A 17,040-nucleotide genomic window follows, 5' to 3' on the forward strand; every position below is an offset into this window, starting at 1 on the left:
AGTTTGGTCTTGGCTAGATGAAAGCGCCTTTGTCAATAACTTTTATCATTCTGGACCAGTGTTTGCCAAAAAAAAAAAAAAAAAAAAAAAAAAAAAGTAGGGCTGAAATACTGATAGTTCTTTAAAAGGTTTTCAGTAGTACAAAGGTGGGGGTCTTAAATATCATCACCTGACTCACTAGGCATTATTTCATTTCACTTCTTTGGCAATGTGTCAGATGAAGGCAGGGAGAAGACCGTGATGTGGTAGGAGTGTAATTTCCCAGCTTCCAGGCACTTGCCAATCAATGATTTATTTTTTTTTACAGAGAAGACTCACTTCACTTTTTAGAATCTTCAACAGAAAGCAGCACATCTGGCATCTAATTAATGTTATACTTAATTTTATTATATTTCTGCTTACCCTCATTTATGGCAAATAAATTATGTCAAATTTTATTTAATGTAGCAATATCTAGTTTTCCTTTAAAACCCATTTAAGTTAAAAATAATGCAGTGTCCCAATTCTAAGAAAAATATAAGGAAAGATGGTGCAGACTATGAGAAGCTCATGAAAAAAAAAGAAAAATGCCAGGAGCAGGAGGACTATGCAAGTGTTTCACATTTGGAAAGCAAAACACTCAGGTAATAATTTTAATTAATATATTTCTAACTGAATGATTCCCTGGCTATCACCCACAAAATAATCACAAACCATATCACATTTTGCTTTGTTAAATAATAATTTTTCTTCCACTCTTCTCAGGTATTTCAGGTTATATTCTTGCACAATGTCATATTTATTTATTTATTTAATTAATTTATCTTTTGGTTTTTCAAGGTAGGGTCTCACTCTAGCCCAGGCTGACCTGGAATTCACTATGTAGTCTCAGCCTGGCCTGGAACTCATGGCGATCCTCCTACCTCTGCCTCCCGAGTTCTGGGACTAAAGGTGTGAGCCACCACACCCGGCTTTGCACATTTATTTTTATACAGATGTGTTTATGTTTACCATGGAACTTGACTGACATTGATCTCACTGATATTTGTGGGTAATGTATTCACTGCTTGAATTTCAGTAGGGTATGTGACCATCCTGATCAATGGAATTGGTGCAATTGGTGCTTTGTGATTTCTGAGGCTGGGCCATAAAAGATATATCTGCTTCCTCCTACTCTTTTCCTCCTGTTATTCATCCTCTGTCCCCTTGTCTTCGTTGTTGTGATAGGGTCTTTTGTATCACAGGCTGGTATCAAAAAGGCTGTCCCCAACATTCCTTCATGAATAGAGAGGAGGGCACAACCTCTCCCATCCTGAGACGTTATTGGGAGTTCAGGGTTGCTGGGCAGAGGAGACATGCTCTTCATTGGTGCAGCCACTGGTAAGCTGCATGTTCTGTGGTAAATAGTCCTCACCCTTGCCCAAGCAAGCAGCTGCATGCACGTGTGCACACACACACACATACACAAACATGCACACACACATACATACAACCGCACATACACACACACAACACTAAATTAGAAGAGAAACTTACTAGGAAGAAGGAGGGTTGGGGGAGAAAGAGAAAGTAATGGGAAATGATTACGATCACAATTAATTTTATACATACATAAAATCGTCACTAAATACAACTACAAGCAAGAGCTGGACCTCAAACTGTTGGTACCAAGGACGACCTTGAACTTGTAATTCTTCTGCCTTCACCTCCCAAGTGTTGGCGCTATCATTCTCGGTTTATGCGACGCTGGAAACTGAACCCGGGGCTTCCCGCATGCTAGGCTGGCACTGTATCAACCGCACTACATCCCCTGCCCCAAAGACACAGCTTCTGACTGGATCACCCTCCAGCACTTACCAATCAAACTCTGCCACCATGCTGTGAGGAAGCGCAGGGCACACACGAGGAGACCTGTGCATGGGAGAACTGTGCAACCATCCAGCTAGGGTCTCCTCTCACACTCACTACCAACCATTAGCAAACAAGCTTCACGTGATTCCAGCCCCCACTCTTTGAATGCTATAGCTGAGGGCCCCAGACACCATAAAGCAGAGCTACGGCTGAGGGTGCCAAGTGACTTCCTGCTATGCAGCCTGGGTAACGAGACTGCCATGTTACAAGCTCAGGAAGGAGAGCGGCCGCTTCGCTGCGGAGCACCCCAGAGTGCCTTGTCTTTGACAGACAGATGTATGCAGAGGCAGGCAAAAACAATATCTGAAATAGTTCATGAAATGGAAAGATTTTCTCTCAGCCTGTGTTTTCAGGTCTGCCTAACCAGTAGGCCTCAGAGCAGCCGTGAGGTACCCTGAGCTCATGTGGCTCCTAACCAAACATAGCTGCCTGCTGCTTTCAGCCCTGTCTCGGGCTACCAGACACTTTCCTTCACTCTACTGTGTGAAACCATATATATATATTTGTTCTTCTAATTCTGATGAGAGAGAAAAATCTTCACCCTGGAGGTTACAAGGGAGTATGTGTGGTTCTGTTTGTATTTCTATATTATTTATATTGTATTATGATTTTGATATTTAGTTATTTTCTTTTTGCCCAGTTCCTTTCTTTCCTTTGCATGATTAGGAAGCTAGAGTTTGAAATCCTTTTGGTAGAAATGCACATACCACCAAGTTTCACAAGTCAGCACCTCTGACTCTGGCTCTTTGCTGCTTTAAAAACTTTCCCCCATATTTGCTGATTGAGTTTACAGCTGATACATCATTATCCTGAAACTCTCGCAAGTTTCTTGCAAGTAAAGCTAATCACATTTTTTGAAGACTCCTATAAACCAGTCACAGAAGGCTGTAAATTATGAAGGGGAAGGCAAGAGGATGAAGTTGCTTATACATGGATATATTAAACTTCTCCCTTCTTGAAAGGTCATTCTTTTTCTTGCTCATTTCCTAAGGAACAAAGGACTCTGTACCAAGACTACTTCAACTGAGCTTCAAGTGGTGATAACACAAATTTGCCAAGTTAACTTAGAAAGCAACCTCACCCAGCCCAGCGTGTATACTTTTGGTACCCATTTTCCTATTACTATTTTAAAGCCAACACTCCACAAGATGCTTCACTTTCCCCTTAGGACATATTCTAACTAAGCAGTTATTTGGTAATACTTTCTAAGAAAGGGGGAAACTCAAAGCTCAAAAGGGTATGAACGTATGGGAGCATGCCTGCATGTAAACTCACATAAAGGAATGAAACGGGAGGTGAGGATTCCTGTCATTACAATCCACTGCTTAATCTCCTCTTAACAGGTGAGATTCAGAGGCTTCACCCCATTAATCAGCTGACCATTAGTACTGATTGTACTAGAAAATTTTTATTAGTTTCAATAGTAGCTGGTTAAGAGCCACAGTGTCGCCAGTTCTCTGCTCTGCTCTATGGCTGGATACTCAGAGCTAATTTTCTTTTGTTCTGCTTCCACTTTTCTTCCTGGAGTACTTGGATGAACCTCAGTCACACTTTTGTGTACCATCTTTAGCCCCTCAGCAATCAAATTGTGGACATGACACAATAACATGATGCCTTTAAAGGACTTACACTTAGTTAAAAATAATTCTTTTATTTATTTTTATTGACAAAGAGAGAGAGAAAGAGAGAGAGAGAGAGAGAGAATGGGTGCAGCCACTGCAACTCAGCTCGTGCCCCCCCCTTGTGCATCTGGCTAACGTGGGTCCTGGGGAATCGAACCAGGGTTCTTTGGCTTTGCAGGCAAATGCCTTAACTGCTAAGCCATTCCTCCAGCCCACACTTAATTTTTTAAAAACAATTGTATTTATTTATTTACAAGCAGAGGAGATACAGAAGCGAGACAGACAGGGAGAATGAATATGGCCAGGGCCTTCAGCCACTGCAAAGAAATTCCAGATACATGTACCATTTTGTGCATCTGGTGTTATGCGGATACTGGAGAATTGAACTTGGGTCCTTTGGCTTTGTAGCCATCTCTCCAGCCCTTATATTTTTAAAAATTTATTTTCTTGATTTCTGTTTAAAATTTTTTATTTATTTTATTTATTTATTTATTTTATTTATTTTTCTTTATTTATTTGAGAATGGGCACACCAGAGCCTCCAGCCACTGCAAACGAACTCCAGACATGTGTGCCCCCTTGTGCATCTGGCTAATGTGGGTCTTGGGGAATCGAGCCTTGAACCGGGGTCCTTAGGCTTCACAGGCAAGCGCTTAACTGCTAAGCCATCTCTCCAGCCCTATTTTCTTGATTTTAAGGCATTTTTTTTAACTAACTATGAACTTAAGGGTATGAACAAAGCATATGTTGGCCCCATTCTCCTTATGTTATCCCCTTATATCCCTTCTCCCCTGCCCCATTCCACTGAAGGTCGTCCTCAGCCAGGTTGTTGGCTAAAGCTTTCTGTGTGCTTTGGAGCAAGCAGAAGTGTGGGCTAATGCCCCATGGATGATGTCAGTATAGTGTCCCCCAGAGGTAAAAACAGGAGGTGCGTAGGTGTCATATTCTTCCACTGCCCTTCTTTCCTCTACCTTCCAGCGTTCACACTTCTTTTTACATCCATCATGAAATGATAATTTTCTCATTTTTTGATATTTTTTCAGGCCTTGTTTTGCTCACAGTAGGATCCTAGACCGAAACAATCATAGTTCATATAGCAAAGAGATAAAGCATTTCACATTTGCCAGGAACAGTAAACTAGTAAGAAAGAAAAAAAAAAAAAATCTTGCCCAAAGGCAAACATTAAAAAACATTTACCCCAGTTTCCTTTTCCCACATTCAATTCTACCATATCATTCTAGATTTATAACCCAGGAGACAATTTTGGCTTGTTTTGCTGCCCTGAAAGAGGCCCAAGGCGGTTTATTATCTTAACCCCTATACATTGTGACATGAAACAGAGCTCCAGACATTTCCTCTCTGAATTGGTCATGGCCCTGTGTTGACAAAATGAAAATGTATTTTAGATACCTTTACTTCCTATTTTACATGGAGATTTTATTAAGAAACACATTCCTGAGGGAAATGTTGTTTGCAAAGTAATACCTTTTTCTGTGATTCTTATTTTAATTTGTTCTCATACAATAACTTCAGCTATATTTCATAGCTGGAAAGTATTCTTCAGCATTAATTTTAATTTCTCCAAGGTAAACTCGAAGCTTTTATGCTAAGTAATGAAATAGTTAAATGATTTGGTATTAAAAGAGCATATTGCAAAATGCCTTTGAAGTAAAATTTTATTTTGCAACTTAATTACCTCTTAACTTATCTCTTGCAGTATAAATTCTCTTTTAATTTACTGGGTTTTGATTTATAAAAGAACACTGCAATTTCAAGCTCCTAATTGCTGTTCAAATGCTTTACTAGGTGAGCTTAAACGAGATTTAACCGATTGTAAAAAAGTGGAGAAGGCTCAGCTCCTTTATATCCATTGTCAAAACAGAGTGAGTTTCATGGACAAATATCAGAGTGGTAAACAGCTGCAGCCTCTCATTGCAAGGTGGTGTTCACTAGCTATAAGATCTGCCTTCTCTTACTAACATGTGACATCCTCTCTTTAGTTCCCTGTCCATTTACTGAGCACTACCATGTCTGCCATCCTATTTAAAACTGAAAAGAGAGGAGAGGAAAGAAAAGAAGCACACATTCACATAGAGCAAACTATTATGCACACTTCAGCAGACTGGGATGCTCATTCATTCAAAATCTTGATCCTTCCTGAGTATACCATTGGATCATACCAAACTTGTAGGACATCTAACAGTCTGAATTTTCTTCAAATGAACTAAAATCAGGCTAGGGCTCTTATATCCTGAAGGTATATTGTTCAGACTACCAATTTTATTTTTCAGGGCCTTAAAATTTTTCTTTTGGTTTTCTGTGGTAGGGTCTGACTCTGGCCCAGGCTAACCTGGAATTAACTATGTACTCTCAGGGCGGCCTTGAACTCACAGTGATCCTCCTGCATATGCCTGCCAAGTGCTGGGATTAAAGGTGTGTGCCACTATGCCCATCTTATCTCTCAGGTTTTAAAATGATCATTTGAAATATTTATTAGCTATTGTCATTCTCTGATATATTTCCCATCCATGTAAATGAAACCTCTTTGAGGATTTCAGTAATTTTTGAGCACATTACAGAATCTTATGACTGGAAGCTTAAAGACCACTGTTATAAGAGATCATTGTAGTCGAGACATAAAAAGAAAAGAAATGAAGATAAGCTTAGCCCAAGATAAGATTTTCTATTATTTGCCCATATTCGATTTTGATGATGATTTTTTTTTCACTCCAAAAGGTTAAACACTGCAGACTCAATGACACTGTTCTAAGGAATTCGAGTCCTAAAAATTGGTTTATGTTTGAATCTAATGCAGGAATCCAATCCACTTCATGACATCTAGCAGACTTGGAAATATATCAAAGGGTGTGTGTGTGTATGTGTGTGTGTGTAAATTACCTTGCTTAAGGACTAGTCAGTCTACCAATTGAAAATGACTACTTCTTTCCTCTCTTCTTTCCATCATTCTCTTGTTTTCCACACAAAATTAGGGGAAATACTGTATATCTTCAGGACTATCATAGCTTCTAGAAAGTGTATTTTATCAAACAGACCTACCCATTGCTAATGAGCACTAATGGTGCTTTCATATGGAGCTAAACTGTGTCAATAATTCTTGCGTCCTCCCTCTAGAAAAAAATGGAAAACAAATTTCCTCACCATGTACTAGTGGGATTTTCATTTCACATAGCACATCAGTACTTTCCTTTGGGTCTCATGGCTTTATTACTATAATATAGATACATAGGCTGATGAACCCCAAACTGGGTTTCTAATCCAGTCTTTTCCTATATGATAGAATCTTACACACAACAGGAAAGGTTGCAGTTCCAGTCACATACCCAGTATATAAATACCTCAAATGGAACATACCCAAGATGGACCTACCTTCTTCCCCTCCAAATCTTGTCTGTCTTTCATATTCAACATCTTTTTTTTCTTTTTAATTTTTTGTCCATTTATTTATTTATTCATTTATTTGAGAGTGACAGACAGAAAGAGGCAGAGAGAGAGAGAGAATGGGCACGCCAGGGCCTCCAGCCACTACAGACGAACTCCAGACACATGTGCCCCCTTGTGTATCTGGCTAACGTGGGTCCTGGAGAATCGAGCCTTGAACCGGGGTCCTTAGGCTTCACAGGCAAGCGCTTAACTGCTAAGCCATCTCTCCAGCCTCATATTCAACATCTTAACTGATAGAAATTCATGTGCAAGAGACTTTCCTTTGTTACAGACTTTCTTCTATTTCTTAGGACCTATATGTTAGATTTATTCCTCCCTTTTTCTTACACTCTGCATGCAATCCACTACAGAAATTTGTGGGGCCTACTTGCAAATACATCTAATACTCTAACTCACTATCAATACACTGCCAAAATCCTGATTGGAAACACTGTCATGTCACACACAAATAATTGCACCTGGACATGCAAATGCACCTAGTGAGGCTTCCTGCCTCCTCTCGCCTCCCTTTAAATCTATAGAATAGTATAAAAGCCCTCACATAATCTGATCATCCGATGGCATCTTTGTTACTCTCTCCCCAGAAACATTCTGCTCCCATCATAATAGCCTCTTGTTGCCCAACAATGTCAAAGATGCACACTCATTTTGCCTAGAATATTCTTGTCCCGATGTAGCTAGCTCTTTACCTCCCTTAAGGCTTTTCTCAAATGTTCCCTCTCAGTAAGTTCTATGCTCCCTCATCTCTCCATTCATAAATGCAACACTCTACCCCTCTCATGTTCCCAGCATCCATCCCCTCACTCCCCGTCTTTTCTACCCATAGCACTCATCACCCAGCAGACTACATAATTCACTTATTTTATATCTTGTTTATTATCTCACTGTTCTCACTGCCTTGCACTCTGTACAAGGCTGGCTTGACATCTTTCTTTTCCCGTGAAGAATCCCAAACTTTTGAACGGTGCCTGGCACAAGGCGCTCAATAATTATCCGGTGGACAACTGGAAGAACTGTCTGGCCCGTCATCATATATCACAACTCTTACATCCTCCGAGTGTCAGAAAACTGGTTCAAGTCTCAGCTGCTGTGCTCTTGACATTCTCAGGTTGGGACTAACACAACCTTTCCTCTGAGTAGATCTTTCCTTTACTGAGCCAAAAAAAACCAAAAAAAAAAAAAAACAAAAAAACCGCAGAAGCAGTCCAGCACCATAATTCTTAGCAGGAGAGCTCCCGCCTCTGAGCCTTAGTCTTTTCTTCTTTTATGATTGACACAGAATGTGGCATGACAAGACAAGCCTGGCATTCAGAATGAAGGTCAGCTTTGGCATTCCCTAGCATCGTGGACCCCGGGTTGGTCCCTGAGCCTTTCTAAATATGCTCCTTAGTATCCTACAGACAATTCCTACCCTGTGGTTTGTGGGAGAACTTAGAAAAAGTTCATCTAAGGCACTTACACAGTGCCTGCCACACACTATGTGTCCAAAATTATATATTAACATATCCTGAACTTTATTAATATGATCCTGTTAGATTCTTAAGTCCAATTGGGGGAGACAGGAGAGCAGCACGTTGACCTACTATAGTCTCTGGGAAGTCCAGGTGACTTGAATTGCAGACATGGTGTTAACCACAGTCAGATAAGACTGACAGAAAAACAGCTGCTAAGGAAGGAGGAGGATGAAAAGTTACCAATGGAAAAAGATAGGTATAGGAAGAAGAAAGTGAGAAAAGAGTAAAAAAAAAAAAAAGAGAAAGTGACAGAATGTTAAAGACAGCTAATTAAGACAGGCAAATGGGGTGTTTCTTCTCAAACAATACCTACTTTCCTATTTCCAGGGAAAGCCTTGTACAAAGTGTTCTAACCACATGCCAAAGATACAGCTCTGATCCCCTAGTCACCTCACGGAGATATTTATTTAAAAAGACACACTACACTACCCAGATGTGCCGAGGCTGCTGTTCAAAAGCTGTAAAGGGGGAGCGTGCAGCCAAGGCTGGAGAAAACTTCTGTCCCTGCGATGCATGCTGCAGGGCATCGGGATTCTGACAATAAAACCTCATAGAGAGGATAAACAGATGTGCACAGACAATCAACAAGAAATGTCTCTGGCATGCCTACGGTTCTGGTTATCAAGGCCTGCTCTTTTTATCAGCCCAGATTGCACAGCCTGTCAAGAGAGATACAGTGGGAGAGGATCACACTGTACTTTGTGTCTGCTCTGTCTTCATGCAGCAGAAAAGCCTATCACTTATCCACACAGACAGGCACACCTCAGCGGAGACGTATGCATGACACATGGCATATGCAGGACCCACTGAGTGCATACCGCATCACCAAACCCCTGTGCATATGATGGGTGGAGAAACACAAATATGGACCATGAAACTGGTCACTAATTGTTAGCATTGCATGCTTGCATAACAATGCCTTTGGAATGACAATGATGTCCCCGGTCCAAAAGGAGACTGGGTGCAATATGACTGGAGGCCTTTGGTGATGAGATCATATCCATTGCCCTGCCTCCTGTGTTTAGGGAATGAGGAGGAAGTCTGTGGCTTACTGTGATAAAAGAAAAAATGGGTGAGAGAACTTGTGGGCTTCAAAATTCTTGCTCTTTTTAAATCTTTGTGAGAACATACATGGTCAAGCCTGAACAAACTGGGCTTGGGAGTAGAAATAAGGTAGAAGAGTCCCAAGATGTCATTCCAGACATAGCATTAGAAACAGTGTTGAAGGGTTGGGGAAATGGCTTAGCGGTTAAGGCATTTGTCTATGAAGCCTAAGGACCCTGGTTCAATTCCCCAGGACGCAAGTAAGCCAGACGCACAAGGGGGCGCATGCATCTGGAGTTCGTTTGCAGTGGCTGGAGGCCCTGGCACACCCATTCTCTCTGCCTCTTCCTCTATATTTCTCTCTCAAATAAATAAATAAAATATTAAAAAAAGAAACAGTATTGAAACACAGGGTGTGCTTTAAAGACTTCACACAGAACAGCATTAATCTTATAACACACATAAAACACCTAAGACTTTTTTTTTTTTTTTTGTAAAGGAAAGGGTTCAGGGAAGTTAGGCAGGCCACCCAAAGTCATCCCTAGTTAATTTTCATAGGTGCACTGGGTCTAGGCAGGCATTGAAACCACACTCCATGCTTACTTCTTTGTAGCTCTTTAGCTTGATGGACATAATAGAAAACTGAGGGTTAGAAATGTGAGCTCCCCTGTTGACATTCCCAGTGCCACATGGCTTTTTGGATCACCCGATCATGATCAATTTCATCAACTACAAGCCTGCCTGAGTCCTCCACATGCCCAAGGCTTCAGAAAGCTCAGAATCAGTCATGTGCCCCCACTCCACCTATATGCCAACGCACCAATAGATTAAGAGAACCCTAGATTCTTATCTTATGAATTTTTAAAAAAAAATAAAATTCACAAGACCAGAGGGTAAGGTTTAGAGACTACTAGATTATGAGAAGGAAAAAGCAGGAAGTGAGGAGAGCTCCTTCCACGTGGAGGGCAGGAGTGGGTAGACAGCCCATGTGGGAGTAAGTGGGAGGCGGTCTCCCCCTGCCTCAGCCACACTGGGCCAAGACTAGGGCAGCTTACCAGAACCTGCAAGTTCAGGAGCCAGCCAATAGGGCTTGGCTCCTGTTGTGCATCTGATTACAGCCTTATCGTGGTGGACTTCTCCTTCAGGCTCAGGTGAGCCTGAGAGACAGCTGACTGGTCTGTGGTAGAGGCTGGCTCAGGAAGAGGACAGCCATTATGTAAAGTTCTGGGGGCTGAACATGACCAGCCACAATGTCAGGATGACATTTAAATTCTAAGAAAGGTGACCTCCCTCCCAGGAGGGGTTCAGGTTGTTTGTGGAAAAGCAGATCTAGGGGATTCCTTTAGGTGAGAGATAATTGAGATCGTGCTTTGTTCTCTAGCAAAGTGGAGATTTCAAGGGGAAACTTAAAGGACATTCCTGCCTTTACTTGCAGGGCCCAGTCATCCAAAACTATCTAACAAAGCGACCTGACTCCCTTGCACCCTCCTGGGCCCTTCTCACTCTCCTTCTGGTGGGAGGACACGTTCCCTGGGCTATGCAGTGGGACAGTGCAATCCTCAGTTATAGCATCAGTAACGGGGCAAAGAAAACACCCACTCTGTCCATATCAACAAAGTTGTGAAGATCAAATGAAATATCAGAAGGCTGGGTGTTGAACTGGGCTATTCTTACAGACAAGGGAAAGCTGGTAGTGTTGGGGAGGTTAGGGCCATCCTGCTCTGTGCTGACCAGAGAGCAGAGGCAGTACAAAGCACTGTGGTGAGGCGCCTTACGCAGACTGGGTGGAGACTGGAGCACAGAGAGCCAACAGCTCTAGAATCTGATGGCATAAGGGGTTGATCTGTGTGAAATCTCCAACTATATCTTAGATTAAAAAATTATTTTATTTGTGTGTGTGTGTGTGTGTGTCCTCCTTGTCCAAAGCTTGCTGTGGATTCTCACTCTTTCCTGTGCTTACCAAGAACTTCCAGGCTGTTCTCCCGTCTCCGCCTCCACTTCACTCTCCGTGACAGTGCACTGGGGTTACAGAAGCCCTCAAACAGCTTCCTGGCTTTCCACCTCCTGTCAGGGGACTGAACTCATAGAATTCAGCTTTCGTGACAAGTGTGTCATTCACTATGCCATCTGCCCAGACCACTACACCTTAGATTTTAAATTTTTTTTTTAAATTTGTTTGAGAGCGACAGACAGAGAGAAAGACAGAGGGAGAGAGAGAGAATGGGCGCGCCAGGGCTTCCAGCCTCTGCAAACGAACTCCAGACGCGTGCGCCCCCTTGTGCATCTGGCTAACGTGGGACCTGGGGAACCGAGCCTCGAACCGGGGTCCTTAGGCTTCACAGGCAAGCGCTTAACCGCTAAGCCATCTCTCCAGCCCCACCTTAGATTTTTAAAAGGTAAACGTTGTCGTCAAATGATATTCGAGCCCCCAGCTCCATGACTTATTTTTGGCAGAAGTTTGTTCACTTGTTCCATTAATCAAGTGAAGAATTGATTCAGTGGAAGTTGTTATGGACTGAAGATTTGTGAGTCCTCAACATTCATGTGTTAACACCCTAGTTTCCTACTTGTTTGTGGAGATGGCCCTTAGAGAAACAATTAAGGTAAAATACGGCCTAAGAATGAGTCCCAGCTGATGGAAATAGTGCTCTTATGTTATTGAAGCTTACTTTTTGTTTGGTTGTTTTGTTTTTTGTTTTCTGAGGCATGGTCCCATGTTAGCTCAGGCTGACCTGGAATTCACTATGCCATCTCAGGATAGCCCAGAACTCTCAATGATCCTCCTACCTCTGCCTCCCAAGTGCTGGGATTAAAGGCGTGCACCACCATGCTTGGCCTTGTTATTGGAGATTTAGGGTTCCTTGCCAGTGCCAATGAACTAATATATTTAGGGTATTCCCAGATCCCTGTCTTATGAATTTAAAGAATTAAATCCAAAGACCAGAGGGTAACACTTAGACTTGATTAGATTAAGAGAAGTAAAGAGGAGAAAATACAGAGTGCTTCTGCCATGCGGAAGGTAAGAGGGGTTAGAGAGATCACGTGGAAATAGGGACTTGGGTCCCCCCATCTCAAGACCATAGGGCTAAGATGAGGCGGGCTTACCCGAGCAGTGAGCTAGAAGTTTAGGAAAAGTGAAAAGTCAAAAAATTAGTGCCTTGCTCACCTGGTAAAGATCTATTTATAATATTATTGTGGTAGGTTTTACCCACAGGCTCAGGTGAGCCTGGGAGAGAGCTGATTGGTCATATCTCAAGAAGAGGTTGGCGTGTGTGTGTGTGTGTGTGTGTGTGTGTGCGTGTGTGTGTGTGTCATGAAAGAGGGGGGCCACCGATTGGATAAGACTGCTCAGATGCTGAATTCCTCTTCTGCTGGAAGAGGCAGGCAGTGATACATCTTTTTCACTCTATTTTTGGGCCTCTCCCAACTAATTCCCCTCACTCATAAGAGGAGTCACCAGAGAGTTCTCTTCCTGCATGTTTCTGGAAATGCACTTCCATCATCTGAGCCACCCATTCCATGGCACTTCACCATAGTTATTTAGCCTTTCCTAAATAACAGGAGAGTCTACTTCAGAGACTAATCAGTTCAGATTAGACAGCCTGAGAATTTGTTTTTCAGAGCTTTAAAAATGTCAAGACTGGACCAGAGCAGATGGATTAGTGGGAAAACATGTTGATTGTACAAGAAGCATGAGGCCTTAGTTCAGTCCCCATTTAAAAACCTTGTCATGGCTGGACATTCCCATAACCCCAGCACTGAGCAAGAGAGGGGACAGGAGGCTCACTGCATCTCCCTGGTCAGCCAATCTAACCAAAGCATGGAGCGCTCCAGGTTCAGTGAGAGATTATATCTTAAGAAAACAAGGCCGAAGAGGGACAGATGAAGACACCCAACAGCCATCCCCACACATGTACCCACGGGGTGCATGCATGTGCATGTATACGTGTGCACATACATGAACACACCAAAATTAAAAAAAAAAAAAAAGAAATCTCAACTCTAACATGTAATCAGCAGGAAGATAAACTAGAGGTGAGATGGATTATAAGATAATCATACCAAAAATGCAGTTTTCTTATGCACTTGCATTAGCTTTGCAAATACTGGCTTTTAAATGATTAAATGAAAATTTTTATTAAGGACTTTCTTCATCAGTGTGGTTCTTTATTTTTACAAATGGCTTTTTTTTTTTTTTGCAGAATTCATGTCCATGCACACATTTTTATGGTCATACTCTTTTCTGAACAAATAATTATATATCCTTATTTGATTAATTACTAAGTAATTTTTTTGCCTCTGTAATCATTCTGTTTACTTTCTAATTCCATCGATATCAAAGATCTCCTGTGCAATATCTTTTAATAAAAAGCAAATAAAGTACAAAACACATCTCATGCATTGGCCACTATTTTCTTCAAAACAGCATACATATTCCTAGTTCAAATATCTCCCGCCCCCAACCCCAGATGTAATTCCCAGGGCAGTTACAGTTTGCATATAAAGTACCCACCCTAAAGGCCCATGTATTAAAGGCAAGACAAGTTGGTATTCAAAGGGTAGGCCTTTGGGAATGTGATTTGATCCTCTAGAGGGCTCTGCCTTCAGCAATGGAGTAATCCATTGATGGATTCAAAATTTGAATTGAGCATTGTGAGGTGATAGAAATGTGGAGGTGGGACCTGTTTAGAAGGAGGTCACCGGGGGGCTTGTCTCTGAAGTATAGACCCTGTCTTACTGCTTTCCTGTTATTTCTCTCTGTTCCATGGTCTTCATGAGGTGAACAGCTTTCATCTGCCATGCCCTTCAATCATGATGTTCTTGCCTTGCCTAGAGACAATGAAGTCAGCCAACCACCAGCTGAAACTTCTGAAGCCAGGAGCCTTAAGAAATCCTTTTTCCTTCTAAGCTGTTGTTTGTAAGTGCTTGCACAATACTGGAAAGCTATTATCACCAGAGGCTTGTGGTCTCTTCAATATTCTGGGCTTAGAGGATTTATCTATTGATATCCCAGTAAGAATTATGAAGAATTAGCCTACAGATGTTAGAGAGAGTGAGCGAGTGTGTGTATGCGTGTGGGACAGAGAACAGTCATCCTTACAAATATTTGCACTAGGTATTGTTAATTTCAGTTCTATCCATTGTTTCTGTCACCTTAAATTAATACATTTAAATTTGTATTTTTTTTCCTCCATTACATTTTGTGTAGTCACGGTTAAGAACATGTGCATTCAGTCCTACATCTATCCATCCTGCTTTGTTATGACTGGGATTGATTTCAAGTTAAAAATCAAAGAATGCCATTTACCTTGTTATGACTGTGTAAATACTGTTCAGATGTTGAGCCAATTGGTCTAGTCTGCATTATATTTTTATTTCTACCAAAAACTTAGCAGCACAGTGCCATAACCATTGAGAGGCTCAAAGACGTTTCCCAGCATGAAAAGCTAATACATTTCTTACATGTTGACTGTTGTTTAAGTTCATGCCACAGGTTCTGTTTACTTCATATTTGTAACGAATATTCTTGCAAAGTTTTAGGTCTGTGCAGTTCTTCTCTCCCTTCCTCTCTGGTGCTAGTCTCTGAAACCTGGAATCTTCCTTTCCCTGCCCAACAAGCACCTTTCCCTGCCCAACAAGCACTAGGATTACAAGCTTACACCACCAAGCTAAGCTGTTTTCCATAAGCATTAATTTTTCCAAAGATTGTAATCAGTCTCTATTAAATTTGTTCTGTTCCCAAAGATCTACCCTATGAGTTCATCCTGAGCGCAGAGTAGACTAGTGGCTTTTTGGATTTGCTACTTAGTGGCCATTTAGTATTTGCCTCCCATCCTGTCCTGGGTGAGTAGGCAGATGAAATAATGAGTTACTTTCTTGGATCTTTGTTTTCCTTTTTAAGCCCTTTATACCTTCTGTTCCTGGAGCACATTCATGACCATCTTCCTAAGCAAGGGCTTGTGACAGGAAAGTCAACAATCGCAGTTCTTGCATGGCAGAAAAAGTCTTCACTGTGCCTTCGCACTTTAATATAATCACTTAGATGTGGAGTTCTAAGCTGAAAAAAAAAATCCATCACAATTCTGACAGTATTACTTACTCTATAGCTTTCTGCATTCAAGTGGAGTAATACTGAGGTAGGCTGACTTCCATCCCTTTCATTGTATCTTGTTATTTACCATCCTCAGAGGCACGCAGATGCACCCACATGCAGCCAGGGATAGTTGGGAATGTGGACCAACACAAAACCATAAACTTACTTAAAACTTTGAGGTTTCTTTGATGATTACTTTTGCAACTCCACTGAGGAGTTCTCTCTTGTAGATAACAATGTTGAAAGCAATGACAAAAAGTTGGACATGCCTAGTAGGGATTTCTATCCTGAATATTTTGAAATTTTCATGAAACTGTGCTTAGGTACATCTTATTTAACACTTTCTAATAGGAAATCGGAGTCATTCTGAATTTAAAGATTAACCTTTGGAGCTAGTTGCCATATTTTTATTTTATGCATTTAAAAATATGACAAGTATTATTATTTATAAGGAAGCACCTTTGACCCCAGTATGACTGCTTTTAAAAACATCCTTCACTATTTGTCTACTATATTTTCTAGAACTCCTACTATTAAAAATGGAATCTTCAGGGCTAGAGAGATGGCTTAGCAGTTAAGGCACCTGCCTGCAAAGCCAAAGGATCTGGTTTAATTCTCCAAGACCCATGTAAGCCAGATGTATGGGGGGGGTGCAGTGGGTGGAGGCCCTGGCGTGCCCATTCTCTCTCTCTCTCTCTCTCTCTCTCCCTCTTTCTCTCTCTCAAATAAGTAAATGAATAAAATATATTTAAACAAATAGAATTTTCAACATTGTTCTTCGAAAGTAATTTGAGGTACTTATTTTTATTTTTTAAAGTTTTTCATATAAAAGAATATCTTTTATTTGTACATGCAGTTTTACATATTTCCCTGCCCACTAAGAAAAATTCACCTAAGATTATTGCCTTTTAAATTGTTTTCATTTATTTATTTATTTGGCAGAGAAAGAGGGAGAGAGAGACAAAAAGAGAGAGAGAGAACAGGCATGTCAGGGCCTCCAGCCAATGCAAACGAACTCCAGATGCATGTGCCCCCTTGAGCATCTGGCTAACATGGGACCTGGGGAATCGAACCAGGGTCCTTTGGCTTTGCAGACAAATGCCTTAACCACTAAGCCCTCTATCCCTGTTTCATTCTTTTTATTAAACTTTTTATTGACAACACCCAAACATATAAACAATATGCTAATGTACAGTCTCCCCCCCCCCAATATATCTTCTCCACTGAGGCCCTTCTTTCCAGCATGTCCTTCTTTTATTTTTATTAATAATTTTTAAGTATGTACAAAATGTATTTTGATCATAGTCATTTCATCTCCCTCTATCTTTTCCCTACCTCTCTACTCTTTCCTCTGTCCTCTTCCTCCCTCTGACTAGTCCCTCTGCCATTTTTTTTAACAAGTATGAATTTTATTG

At 41.2% G+C, this 17,040-nt stretch overlaps 1 protein-coding gene across 2 annotated transcripts in view; it reads right to left on the reverse strand.

Moving 5' to 3' along the window:
• Positions 1 to 17,040, reverse strand: part of Samd12 (sterile alpha motif domain containing 12) — a 465,719-nt gene that overhangs the window by 273,834 nt on the left and 174,845 nt on the right. The window lies entirely within an intron of this gene.

The sequence above is a fragment of the Jaculus jaculus genome, chromosome 2 (genome assembly GCF_020740685.1).
Source record: "Jaculus jaculus isolate mJacJac1 chromosome 2, mJacJac1.mat.Y.cur, whole genome shotgun sequence".
NCBI classification, from domain to species: domain Eukaryota; kingdom Metazoa; phylum Chordata; class Mammalia; order Rodentia; family Dipodidae; genus Jaculus; species Jaculus jaculus.